Source organism: Colletes latitarsis, unplaced genomic scaffold (assembly GCF_051014445.1).
Source record: "Colletes latitarsis isolate SP2378_abdomen unplaced genomic scaffold, iyColLati1 scaffold0027, whole genome shotgun sequence".
In the NCBI taxonomy this organism is placed as follows: Eukaryota; Metazoa; Arthropoda; class Insecta; order Hymenoptera; family Colletidae; genus Colletes; species Colletes latitarsis.
Window position 1 is genome coordinate 223,369 of NW_027488377.1, and position 14,983 is coordinate 238,351.

General features: G+C 40.1%; 1 protein-coding gene across 1 annotated transcript in view; it reads right to left on the reverse strand.

Moving 5' to 3' along the window:
* LOC143350733 (uncharacterized) overlaps positions 1 to 14,983 on the reverse strand; it is a 55,812-nt gene that overhangs the window by 6,334 nt on the left and 34,495 nt on the right.

Sequence of the window (14,983 nt, forward strand, 5' to 3'; positions counted from 1 at the left end):
AAGCTAGTATGGATGCAATTAGCTGGAATGAAAGCAGTACGCCAGCAAGCATGAAGCATGCCAACAAGCGTGCAGTAAGCGAGTTAGTTAGCAGTAAGCTAGTAAGCAGGTAGTAAGCTAGTAAGCAAGCAGTAAGCTAGAACGCAAGCAACAAGCTAGTAAGCAAGCAGTAAGCTAGTATGCAAGCAGTAAGCTAGGAAGCGAGCAGTAAGCTTGGAAGCAAACTGAAATCTAGTAAGCAAACAGTGAGCAAGTAAGCGAGCAGGAAGCAAGTAAGGAAGCAGTATGCTAGAAAGCAAGCAGTTAGCTAGCAAGGAAGCAGGAAGTTAGTGAGGAAGGAGTATGCTAGAAAGTAAGCAGCGGGCTAGTAAGCAAGGTGTAAGCGAGTAAGCTAGCAGTTAGCTAGTAAGCGTGCAGGATGCTAGTAAGCAAGTAGTAAACTAGTAAGCAAGCAGTAAGCTAGTAAGCAAGTAAAAAGCTAGAAAGCAAGGTGCAGACTAGTAAGGAAGCAATTAGCTAGTAAGAAAGCAGTATGCCACTATACCAGCATTTAGCTCGGAAGCAAGCTACAAGCTGGCAAGCAAGCCGGAAGAGAGTAAGCTAGCAGTAAGCTAGTGAGCAAGCAGTAATCTAGTAAGCCAGCTGTAAGCTAGTAAGCAAGCAGTAAGCTAGTAGGCAAGAAGTGAGCTAGTAAGCGAGGAGGAAGCTATTAAGGAAGCAGTATGCTAGTAAGCAAGCTGTAAGCTAGGAAGTAACCAGTAAGCTAGTAAGCAAGCAGTAAGCTGGCGCGAATACAATTAGCTTGTATGCAAGCAGTAAGCTAGTATGCAAGCAGTGTGCTAGTAAGCGAGGAGGAAGATAGTAAGCGAGCGGTAAGCAAGCAAGCTAGCAGCAGGCTAGTAAGAATGTAGTTAGGTGTTGAGCGAGCAGTAAACTAGTAGCAAGCTGTAATCTTGTAAGCTAGCAGTGGGCTAGTAAGCTAGCAGGGACCTTGTAAGGGAGCAGAATGCTACTAAGCATCCAGTTAGCTAGTAAGCAACGAGTCAGCTAGTAAGCGTGCAGGGAGCTATTAAGAAAGCATTATGCTAGTAAGCAAGGAGTAGGCTTGTAAGCAAGCAGTAAGCTGGCAAGCGAGGAGGGTCCTTGTAATGGTGCAGAATGCTACTAAGCATCCAGTTAGCTAGTAAGCAACCAGTAAGATACTAAGCGAGCAGTGTGCTAGTAAGGAAGAATTATGCTTCCATGCAAGCAGTAAGCTAGTAAGCGAGCATGGACCTAGTAAGGAAGCAGGATGCTAGTAAGCTAGCACTAAGCTATTAAGGAACCAGGAATCTGGTAAGCAAGCAGGAAGCTAGTAAGGGAGCAGTAAGCGAGTAAGCTAGTAGTAAGATTGTGGGCAAGCTGTAAGCTAGAAAGCAAGCACCAAGTTAGTATGCAAGCTGTCAGCTACTAAGCGAGTAGTGTGCTAGTAAGCAAGCAGTAAGCTAGTAAGCAAGGAGTAAGCTAGTATGCACGCAGTGAGCTAGTAACAAAGCCGTAAGTTAGTATCAAAACAGTAGGTTAGTAACAAAGCAGTAAGTTAGTGACAAAGCAGTAAGTTAGTTACGATGCAGTAAGCTAGTAAGCAAACAGTAAGCTAGTAAGCAAGCAGCAGGCTAGTAAAAATGCTGTTCGTTAGTAGGGAAGAAGTAAGTTTGTAGTAAGGCAGTATCCTGGTAAGCAAGCAAGAAGCTAATAAGGGAGCAGTAAGCTAGCAAGCAAGCAGTAAGTTAGTAAGCGAGCAGTAAGCTGGTAAGAAAGCAGTAAACTAGTAAGCAAGCAGCCTGCTAGTAAGAAAGCAGTATGCCAGTAAGCAAGCAGTAATCTAATAAGCGAGCAGCGGGCTAGTAAGCAAGCAGTAAGCGAGTAAAGGAGCTGTAAGCTAGTAAGCCAGCAGTAAGCTAGTACGCGAGCAGGAAGCTGGAAAGCGAGCTAGGACCTAGTAAGAGAGCAGAGTGCTAGCAAGCTAGCAGTAAGCTATTAAGGAACCAGTGTGCAAGTAAGCAAGCAGGAAGCTAGTAAGGAATCAGTGTGCTAAAAAGCAAGCAGCTGGCTAGGAAGCAAGCAGTATGCTAGCAAGCAGGCAGTAAGCTGGTAAGCGAGCAGGGTCCTTGTAGGGGAGCAGAATGCTACTAAGCATCCTGTTAGCTAGTAAGCAACCAGTAAGCTTGTATGCGAGCAGCAGGCTAGTAAGGAAGAAGAGAGCCGTGTCCGGGGGCCTCCTGCTGGAGATTCCCGGACCGTAGGGCTGGGAGAAGGCGGACCGACTCTCCCAGAGGCTCTGGGAACAGCTGGGCGAGCGGGTTGTCCGGGTCGCGAGGCCCGCGAAGCGCACGGAGATGCGCGTTTGTGGGCTAGACGATTCGGTCACAACGCAGGATGTGTCTCGTGCTATAGCGACGACGGGGGACTGCCCCGATGGAGACGTGAGTAGGTGAGAAAGGAGAGTTCTGGACAGGGGGCACCGAGGGGGGTGCGGGGGAGGGGGAGGGGGGGGAGGGGAGGTGGGGGAAGGGGTGATGAGGGTGAGGGAAGGTGGGTGAGGGGTGCCCGAGGTGGGTCCGTCGGGAGGGGGGGGGGGGGCAGTCGGAGTGGGAGGTCGGTAACTATTACCGACAGTCGATAATTGGTATCTACGGTCGATATTTAGTATCTATGGTTGGTAATTAGTATTTATGGTCGGTAATTAGTATCAACGATCGATAATTGACATTAACGGCTGGTAATTAGCGGAGGTTAGAAAATGGAAGAGGGTAATTGCCTGGTATCGATAAAAAGGGAAGGGGGGATAAAAGAGATGCATCTGGTAAAAAGAAGTGGTAATTATCAAAGGTAATTATCAGAGGTTGATAAAGAGGATGTGGGGAAAGAGATTAGACGTCTTTTGACTATTTCGAAATTTTATTCCACAAAAATTAGGTACAGTTTCTATTTTTAATTATTAATAGCATCATATAAAATGTTATCCAGCGCATATGCCAACAGCTCGCAATCTACAGGCGAATTTTTGTCGTAATATTCACGAAGGATTTTGTCTGCATCACGTTTACGCATAATACTATTGCGTTTTAAAATATTTGTAAATTCTTGGTATTTCTCGCCAACATAGTGCGCATTTTGGCATAGCCACGAATATGCATGCTCGATGCACTGTTCCAGTTCGAATAAAAATAATAGAGTTGTCGGTTTCATATACATGCAAGCATCATGCAATTTCACTTGTACAATGTTCATATCACGCATTGTAACAACCGTAAGCACCAAATCACAAATTGATAACGATGTTGGAGAAGGAGCTGATAGCACATGTTTTTTGATATCCTCGCGTTTCTGAATAAACACCATCCATGTTGAGTAAGACAGCAACAATTTATTTCCTCGAGTATCGCCAAGTATAATTTCCACGGTGGATACAGGTCCTACACCGATTGCAATATCCAAATACTTGTATGCTGTGGATGTGAGGGCAAACCTCCTTCCCAGTATATGAGGCGTTGAATGCTGTTTCTTGCTACTGTTACATGTAGAAAAGTAAATAAAGAATAAAAGGTAAGTAATGACAATAAGTAATAACAATAAGAAAAAATGGATAAGAAAAAATGGTGATAATAATACTTACTGATTACTTGTGCATGCTGTATCGCAAGGAATGCAATAATTCATTTTTTCAGAAAAAATTTGAACGTAGAATTCAATAGATAATGTTTCACGACGATACTATCAAACGAGTGTGAATATTGTGCAGCACTTAAATGCAACGTTGCATCATATGTATCAGGGAAGCGGATGGCGCGTAGTGGGGGGAGGAATTTTTTATATCACATGTTCTTCTTCTGCGAAAAGTGCAACTTTTGCAAAAATGTCTTTTAGATTACCTTGAACACGTCTAAACATGCAACTTCTGCAAAGCGTATAACATTACATTCGCAGGATGATGCAAACAAATAATATTCTTCGCGACATAGATCATTTGTGGGGAAGGAGGAATTTTTTATATCACGTGGAAAAGTGCAACTTTTTGCAAAAATTGTTTTTTAGATTACCTTGAATATGTCTAAACATGCAACTTCTGCAAAGCGTATAACATTACACACGAATTGTGCGAGCTATTGGGGTCCTAATCATTTTACGTACACGCTATTCATATTCTTATTTTATGTCGCATGTTCTTCTTCTGCGAAGAGCGCAACGTTTTTTTGCAAGACGTTTTAGATTACGCTGAACACGTGCAAAAACGCAACTTCTGCAAAACGTATACATTGCATTTACAGGCAAAGAATTCTGTAATATATATATGGAGACCCTTACCATGGGAAAGAAATTAGATACCATGTTTTGATGATTTAAAAATATGATATATTTATTAAAGCAATGAATAATTATGTTACGAAACATTACTTTTATGGATCCACGAATTGTGCGAGTTATTGAGCCCCAACCATTTTACATACACATTGTTCCCCTTCTTACGCAATACTTTTTCAACTATATACACGTCGGAATTTGCAACGCGTTGCAACTCGTGTTCGTAGAATCCTCCAGCAATTGGTTTTTCATAAATATCTTTCAGCAGATACGTTGCAGGATTAGTTTTCTGTACCTCGGCGATTGTAAATATTTCAGTGCTCCAATTCGGTGTGTAACTTTTTTCAAAAATTGTCTTGAATTTGCTCACGCGTACTGCATCTCCCACTTTGAATCGTGCAGGAGCGGCAATTTTTATATGATTATACGCCATTGTTAAGAGCATAGCAGCGTTTGTTGGTGTAACATCAATTGGTCGTATAGCGATAGTTCGATGCTTTCGCGCGTTGTAATTTGATATGAGATGCTGCAGCGAATCAATCCCTTTATAATTTCCATTAAGTGTAAACTGTGTCCACATATCGTTTTTGAGTGTACGATTGAACCGCTCGACGACTGACGCCTTCATCACCGAATACGTTGAATAATGATTTATGGTGTATTTTGACAAAAGTTTTTGCATATTTGCGTTGTAAAATTCCTTTTCTTTGTCGGTCTGCAAATTTTTCGGATACCTCCTACTGTCTCGGATTATCTTCCCGATCGCTGTAGAAACTTCATTTCCATTCTTGGTTTTGAGGGGTATAGCCCACGCATGCTTACTCAGCACATCGATAACAGTGAGTATGTAATGGAAGCCTCTGTTATATCGCGTGTAAGGTCGCATCTCAACCACATCCGCTTGCCATAGGTCGTCGTATCCATGTACTATGACGCGTCTTCGAGGAAAATGTCTTCTCGCTGGAGCATGCAATTCTTCCACAAGACATCGTTTCTCGATACTGGAGGTTTTCTTCTCGGCCGTGTATGGCTCGCCACTAACGCGAAGACCTAACGCACACGTCTTATCAATCAATGTTCAACGTCTCAACACCCCAACGTCCCCAACACCCCTAAACCTCAAGGCTCCAACATCTCAATGTCCCAACATCCCAACGCCCCAACGTCCCAACGTTCCAACGTCCCAACATCCAGCTATTGATGCATTTGATTTCGGAATTCGATAATATCCCTCTCCAAGTGATTCAGTTGATCTTTCAAATTCTGAACGTAATCATGAAACATGATCATCTTCTTGTCGAATTCATCTTGCCGATTTTTTATAAATGTCATGTTTTCTTGCAAGTATAGTTTGTTGATAGCGTCACCATCCTCTACAGGTGGTGCTACTCGACGAATCTTGCGCGCCTTTGCATCATAATCGGCACCGACAATACATAGAGCGTTGTTGCGCACATAATTTCTCACTACTCCATTCCAGCGATAGTATGATTCCATTGTTCCAAACGATGACCCAAACTTGTTGATTGGCATTTTGATAATGATTGATTCTATCGTCAAAGTGCAGCTTAATTTATAATGAGCTCTGCCTCGCGAAGTTCCTCGATAATCGATAACATCTCATTATCGTGAGCATTGTGACCAGCTTGACGCGAAGCCTCGAGCAATCGAAGCCGATCTACGAGTTCGTTAGGATCATTCCAATGAACGTATTCAATCTTGTTGCTGGTTAATCTCATCGAGCTTGGTACACCCTTTCCAACTTTTCTATCTTTCAATAAAGGCTTGATTACATAGTTATACTTGTATCCTTTGTTGCCTAATGTTTTACCATACGAATCATGCTTGTACTTATGTGCACTCGTTGTCAGCAGTATGTCCCTATATTTGCATTCATCAGCCTCAGTATAAATGTCGTTATCTGGAATTTTCTTAAATATCAATTTATAAAGACCGGGTGTACCAGAATATCGTATGCCATCGATAATTATGTTATCGGCATTGTCCACATCAACGTGTTTATTACCGAGCATCGGTCCATCATTACCGAGATAAACACCATACACATGATCCATACCAACCTCTATGTCTCCACGTAATACAGGCGCGATGTATTTTTGACTCAGCGGACCTAGGTGATTCCGCAACGTTTTTTCACCTTCCGACGTTTGCAACCGACTTCGAACAGATGTTGAGAAACTGCTTTTTGGGCTTTCAAAAACATCTTCGTTTGCTAAGCTTTTTGGACTTTCAAAAGTATCTTCGTTTCCTAAGCTTTTTGTTGCTGGTGTTGTTTTAATCGGTATAGAGGTCATCGTATTCATACCAGGTAAACTGCTTAATCTTGCTGAGGTTTTTATTGTTGGTGCTATCTTAATCGGTGTAGAGGCCATCAGATTCGTATCGGGTAAACTTGCTGAGCTTTTTATTGTTGGCATCGTCTTAATCGATGTAGAGGCCGCTGTAGAAATCATGGGATTCATATCGAGTAAACTGCTTAATCTTGGTTTTTTTATTTTTAGTGGTTTCGAAAGATTTAGCCAGTAATTTGATTGTGTTTTATCCAATTCCTTGATATTCGGAGTGGCTAATGGTTCGCTTCCGATATCTGTATTATTGTATAGATCATAATTTTTTGTCGCGTTATCAACAATTGCTTTCAACGGTTCAGTAACAGGCTTAAAGTGTTTTTCCAGCGCAATCTCTTCCTCAATTTTACCAGTTTTCAATTCACGATACTTTTTGCGAATCAAATCACTCGTTCTCGCAATCTGTTTCGTTATCCTCTCACAATCTTCAATATTGTTGCTCATGTTGGAACACTGCTTTGTCAACGTATCGGAAATAACTGAACATGTTATGATATTGCAAAGTCATTAAATCCCTTTCTATAGCGACCATTCCATAATGCGCTGTCTTTATCAATCACTACAAATCCATATTTTTCTTGCCAACAAGCGGTACACAATTTGCAGAAATTCTCAAATGACATGTCAGTGTTAACATGATCGTTGTATACATGTTTTAGATTTGTACCATCTTGTTTGAACATGATCAGCAGGTTCGCGTTGTCGCGTATCAGATGCTTCGGTATCTTTGCATATGTCTGACAAAGATAGAAACAGTCAACGTCCGAGTGCCTACCCATTGCAAAGTATTCTCTTACCACGTTTTGCTTATCACATGCCACATCATTAAAGATAAAAATGGAATTCGGAAGTGCATCGCTCGGCGGAACGACATCGCTGTTATTCGAAAATGTAAAATAACCAATTTCGTCTATCGATGAGAATATATTTTCTAGATATCGATATTTCGGTTGGTGCAACGATTTCGAGTACACGTATACGTTTTCGAAATAAATACCATGCGGACTTTCTAACAAACTAATCAACACGTTCGTTTTGCCACAATTCGATGGACCGCAGATGATACCACGTATAGAGGCCGGCAGCATATTTCCATGTTTGCGTAACTCTTTCTCAGACTGTATCTTTTTGTCCAGATTAGTCACTTTGATCATAGGTGATTGGCGTATAAACTGCATATTTTATCAGCATTATACAAATGAAGATACTTTCGAAAGAGTGCTGGTCTATTTATAGCGATGCATAGAGCTGAAACAATCAGTATTCAAATATAACCTGTCGAGTCAGCAGAACACACATTGACTGTCTACCACCACCATCGATAAACAACTGTGACGAATGTCAGCAAAAATTGGGAAAGGCCTATTAAATCGCGTTATAAACACACTTCCGATTGAATTACATATTCCAGGTTATCAGTTTTGTGGCCCCGGAACACATTTAGAGAAACGTTTGGCGCGAGGCGATCAAGGTATCAATCCGCTGGATGCTGCATGTCGCGAGCATGATATAGCGTATTCACAAAATAACGATCTCGTAAAACGACACGCAGCTGACAACATCCTAGCAGCAAAAGCACGAGAACGCATTACTGCGAGAGATTCCAGTCTCGGGGAAAAGGCTGCTGCTACAACCGTTTGGGCGGCTATGAAGGCCAAAACAAAATTCGGCATGGGTTTGAAAAAGAAAAAAAAGAATGCTGTGAAGAAGCGAATACTTCCAACGGCGAAACGTGGCGGTATCCTACCGATTTTACCATTATTGGGGGTTCTTGGCTCATTGGTCGGAGGGGCGGCAGGAGTCGCGAAGGCTGTGAACGATAAGAAGGCGATGCATCGCCAGCTAGAAGAAATGAATCGTCATAATCTCGCCATGGAAGGTCGCGGACTTTATCTCGCGCCATACAAACGCGGGCGAGGAGTCTCAAAGAGGAAAAAAAAAAGTCAAAATTAAAATGCCTGAAGGCGTAACCACAAACATACAATTGCAGCAACTGGCAAAACGTATGCGTATTCCATATTTCAGAGGTATTTTTATGCGCAATACTTTACCAACAGATGGGGTACGCAGGAATGAGAGCGGGATCGTAAATTTGGATACTGTTGAGGGACCAGGTACTCATTGGGTGGCATACGCAAAACGGGGAACATGCGCCATATATTTTGATAGTTTTGGCAACCTTCAACCACCGAGGGAACTGATACAATATTTGAAGAATAGTGTAATTGAGTAATATCACATGCCTTATCAGCGCTATAATCAAAGCAATTGTGGACAGCTGTGTTTACAGTTTCTGCTGACAGTTGACAATCAATTTAAGGATAATCATTGTACGCTTTAACTCCAGTATCCATTGGAACATGTCGCTGACGCTAACGCTCACCGGGCAAAGTAGTATTCTCGCAGTAAGCTATTTTCCAGCAATCGATTTGAGCAATGATGATTACGAACTCGGTCTTATGGACTTTGAAACATATTACACAATACCGAATGTAAATTTGTCAAATAATAAATTTTACTATGATAATGATGATAAGGAAATCATTATTCCCGAGGGATCTTATGAGCTGGACGACATTCACATGTATTTGCAACGATCGCTTTCATGGGATAATGAAGGGAACCCGCCCTTGATGCTTAGAGCTAACAACAATACGATGAAGAGCGAAATTAGGTGTAATTATAGCATAAATTTTACCAAACCCAATACTATTGGCTCGTTACTGGGGTTTTCAACGAATCGGGTGCTACAACCACGAAAATGGCACGAATCGGATACATCAATCAATATAATGAATGTAAATATCATTCGCATTGAATGCAACGTGACAGCTGGCGCTTACAGCAATAACAAGTGTGCGCACACGATACATGAGTTTTCGCCTACCGTTCCACCAGGATATAAGATATCGGAAAGACCAACACAGATCATTTACCTTCCGATTACTGCACGAAGCATTTCGGATTTGACGATTCGCGTTGTGAATCAAGACGATCAATTGCTCGATTTTCGAGGGGAACAGATCACCGTTCGATTGCATGTGCGGAGACAGCGACTGTAGTAGGAGATGCTTGTGCTGAACGAAGGGGAGCAAGTGAAACAGACGACGCATGAAAATAAAGAGAAGACAATTCAATCGCTTGCACGCCACACTGTATCGAATATTGACTGTCTAAAACCATCAGGCGAGAGGACAATTCGATCACCCACAAAACTTACTGCATCGAATGTTGAATTTCTGAAATCGTTGGGTTTTGTTGTACGAAATGACTAATATCTTAAACATTGGAAGTGAACCGATCTTTGATGATCGCATTGTCAAGATTGAGACTCACACATACAACCCATACGCCAACACAACGTTTGGACACAACGATGAGATACGAATACCTATACAACAGCAGGATTTATACACGCTACCATGTGAGAGCTTTCTATACGTTGAAGGAAGATTCATAGTAAAGAAGCCAAACAATGAGTTGGATGCATTCCTCGGAAATAATTGTGTTGCGTTTATGTTTGATGAAATTCGATATGAACTCAATGGTGTGGAGATCGATCGTAACAGAAACGTTGGGATAACAAGTACCATCAAAACATTTGTGTCCTCAACATATGACAAATCGTTAATTTTACGGAATGCTGGATGGGCCGTACAATCAAACATACCGACAGGTTACTTTAACTTTTGTGTACCGCTCAATATGCTGTTGGGGTTTTGCGAAGATTACAGGCGTATAGTAGTCAACGCTCGACATGAACTCATTCTTATACGCGCTCGCAATGATAACAACTGCATCATTGCAAATTCCGCGCTGGAGCCGGAGATCGAATTACTAAAGATACAGTGGCGAATGCCGCGCATTATACTGAATGATACGAATAAACTATCGATGTTCCGGATTTTGGAAAGCGGACAATACCTAAGCATGAGTTTTCGTTCGTGGGACCTGTATGAGTACCCATTATTGCAAAGTACAACAAAACATTCGTGGGCTGTTAAAACTGCAACTCAGCTGGAGAAGCCGCGATACGTCATTTTTGCGCTGCAGACTGGTCGGAAGAACAACATGTCTAAAGATGCAAGCAATTTCGATGAATGTAACTTGACCAATGTGAAACTGTATCTAAACTCTGACTTTTATCCATATGATGACTTGAATCTTGATTTTGATAAAAACAGATATGCTATTCTTTTTGATATGTATGCACGTTTTCGTAAAGCTTATTATGGATACGACTGTTACGAAACGCTTTGCAACAGGGAGAACTTTTCGTTGTATGGACCGTTTGTAGTCATCGATTGTTCGAGACAGAACGAATCAATCAAGAGCGCTACCATAGATGTGGGAATAGAATTTGATTGTAAAGAAAACGTGCCAGCAAATACTACCGCCTATTGTCTTATTTTACATGATCGTGTTGTCGAATACTGTCCCCTGTCCAACGTTGTGCGCAAGATTACCTAAACTGTAACATCAGCAATGTTTGTAATATATATAACAGGCGGACACGCCGCATTGCAGCATAGTTTCACAGATATTTTCATGATGGTACCAACATTTGTCGACATACAAGGATTCGTTAGCGACACAGAGTTTGTTGTAAAGGAAGTGGCAGTGTTGAAAAAAGGAAGCACTCTAGCGCATTATATCTTCCAAAGTCCATATCCATGGTGTTTATTATCTGCGCCCGATAAATCACGAGCTACTTGGGTGACGAAGAATCATCACGGACTGTCGTGGGACGACGGTTTTATACCCTACAGCATGAGCAAAATGCTTATTACATCGGCAATAGTAGATGAGTCAAACCCAATCATCTATGTTAAAGGGCTTCAAAAACGTGATTGGTTAATAAACATGGTGGCTGAACATATTAATGCAGAGAACATCGATGCTGATTATGGTGATATTGAATGCTTAAAAAATCTTGATTGTGCAAACACATGGCGATGTGGTAACCATAAAAAGACATGCGCTATGCAAAATGTATTTAAATTATACAATTGGTGGTTAAAATATCAAAAATAAATGTACCTTTTTTGATTTGTAAAATGTATTTAAATTATGCAATTGGTGGTTAAAATATTGGAAATAAATGTATCTTTTTGAATTAATTTATGTCATTTAAAAAATACATCTAATTTCCCCATCCTCCTCCTTCCTAGCAATTTTTATAAAATTATGAACTTTCAGAATATGTCTAAAAATCTTTTAATGTTTTTGTAAGCTTCTGAAAAACATGTACTTATTAGTGATGGTTGAAATATTGGATATAAATGTAGCCTTTTATAAAATTATGAACTTTAGAATAAATCTAAAACCATTGATGCCGATTACGAAGATATCAAGTGTTTGAAAAGTCTCGATTGTGCTAATACATTATAATCCAACAACCATGAAAAGACTTGTGTTTTACAAAAATGTATTTAAATTATACAGCGAGTGGTTGAAATATCAGAAATAATAATTTTTTTTTTTTTTTTTTTTTTTACTGTGAACTTTTCCTAATGTAAAATTAATAACAAATTGGGGTGAGGGAGATGTGTAGAGATACCATGTATATATAAATTGTTTTATTACATACTATAATTACATACATAAAAAATATATATATAATGAAATGAATAAAAAATATAAAAATTACATGAAAATGTAAATAAAAAATATATATATATTGAAAAATGAATAAGAAATATAAAAATTACATAAAAAATATAAATAAAAAATATATATATTGAAAAATGAATAAGAAATATAAAAATTACATAAAAAATATAAATAAAAAATATATATATTGAAAAATGAATAAGAAATATAAAAATTACATAAAAAATATAAATAAAAAATATATATATTGAAAAATGAATAAGAAATATAATTGGTATGTCTAAAGCGGTATTTTATAATGCCCCCACGGCAGCGTCTTGGTTGAATATGGTACAATATATCGTTTGTCATCGTATGGACTCAAAGCAATTTTTGTTTCTGATACCGTGTACACTTCATGCAACATGGATCTTATACACGATTGGTGACAAATCTTTTCAACCTCACCCATCAAACATTGCACATAATCATCAAATGTTATAGTTCGCGCTACAACATTACTCTTGACACCTTTCACCTTTTTCGTATCTTTCTTACCATCGACTTGTATGGCATACATTTTCGCTCTCAATCCAACAAATTCCGTCATAATCGCATCATTATTTTCATCTTTCATTAAACCTGGTACCTTCTTATTAGCAAGCGGAATACCATATCGATTATCTGTGGGATAGTCGCTCGTGTCAAAGCGGATAATATCGCGTATCATAAGTTCATAAATATCGTCACACTCGATGTGGTAGATTAGACTGTCTGTACCGGTGTACATAATTTTACATTTATTCCTATGTGTGGGTAACATGTAATCGTGATGGAATTCATACAAACAAATCTTAGATATATCTAGTATACACATGCCCACATAGATTGGTTTGTTAAATTTTACGAACAATTTATGCAGTTCGATCGCAACTAGGTTTTCCGAAAATATGCTGCGACTGTGGAAATTTGGTTTAGCGATCAGTGCCTCTGCACCGTATCTCCCTTCCCATTTCGTTACTAATTTGATATCTACATGATTGCGCACATTCTCCATGGTTTTGCCAAACACTGCATTATTCATTAACTTATATAAATTTTTCTCAAAATCGTTTGTAGCAAGAGTTCTGAACTTTGTATTTAGTTCGATGTAATCGCGAAGCCATGGGGATTGGAAAAACTGTAATACGCGGTGAACTTCAGTTACGCGAAGGCCGTGACGAATACATTGCTGCAGATTGCGATAGTGTATTACGTAACGCTTCTTATCGTATAGAGTTGCGAGGAGCTTCTCCTGGCGCTTGCCAGGCGGTTTATCATGTGTTGGGCAGAACGGTAGGTCAGTGTGCGAATCATGCAGATGTTGCGGATACTCCAGATCGACTTCCAAAATATACCCCGTCGATGAGTCTAACGCTACGGTCATTACATCTACATCTTTGTTGTTGACCCACTGAAAATTGGCATATGGTAATGGTTGACACATTGCCCAGCCGTACAAATTATTTACATCGAAATACATTAAATATGACGACGGTTGCGATGGATCGTGCGATTGCGTGTATTTGTTGTTGGCTCGTGCGCGTCTGTTGGAACATTGACTCAAACCACCACGTATACCACGTTCGATAAATAGGACCATGTCGATATCGGTAAGAAGTTCGAAATTGATACGTGTATGCTTCAGCATGGCATCCCACGTAAAACCAGGCAAAGTATAATAGTGCGCGGGGTCGAGTCCATAACTTGCGATGCAACTATTGCGAAAATTTTCAAAAATATCAGCCAACAGCAAGACATCCGTCTTCAGATACAAATCGCTATACTCGCCGAGCGTTTCAATGGAGAACCGCTTCCACACGTTGACAGCGTGTGCGTAGTCGTTTTCGGATACTGTATCGCCAGTTACGGAACTGTAAAATGAATTGCGTGATGGTAAACATGATTGGTCCAACTTTTCAATACAGTCAATGTACTCGTATGGAAACACCCCTTTTCGCGTCAATAAATCAAAATCTTCCACAGATAATTTTTGAAACTCGGACCGTGTAATTTCAAGTTTATCTTTACTAAGAAAAAATACCAATTTCTCGTGACTTGTATTTAAAAATTTAAATGAATCGATGAATTGCAATTTTATGCGCTTGCGCGAGTTTGATTCTTCATTCGCGTTTTCAACGTATTTTGTAAATGAAATGTACTTCTCTTTTGTTATCGGCAATACAGTGACATCACCCTCAAATGCTGTGGCTATCTCCTTGATAATAAAATGTGAATCATAACCGGATAAATTGTGAAAGACTATAGGGATGGCAAATGCGTCTTTATAATTTAGATTGTGATTTGAATGTGCAGGACCTCTGTACCGACCGGTTAAGTGGCAATGATCGCGTACTCGCATATCATCTCGCGTAAACGGTGTTTCGCATATATGGCAGTGTGTTGCCGTATTAAAATTTCGTAATTGTTCAGCTGATAAATTTTCCATGGGTACATTGGTCGATAAGATGGACTTTACACGATGTGACAAATCTTGAAGTTGTCTCACAAACCATGATACGCAATCAGGATCGCGACAACATTGAAACGTAGATAACGAGTCGTCGTACGAGCACCGCACATAATATCCCACGCTAAATACTCGATGATGCTGGTACGTGTATCTTGACGCTTCTCGA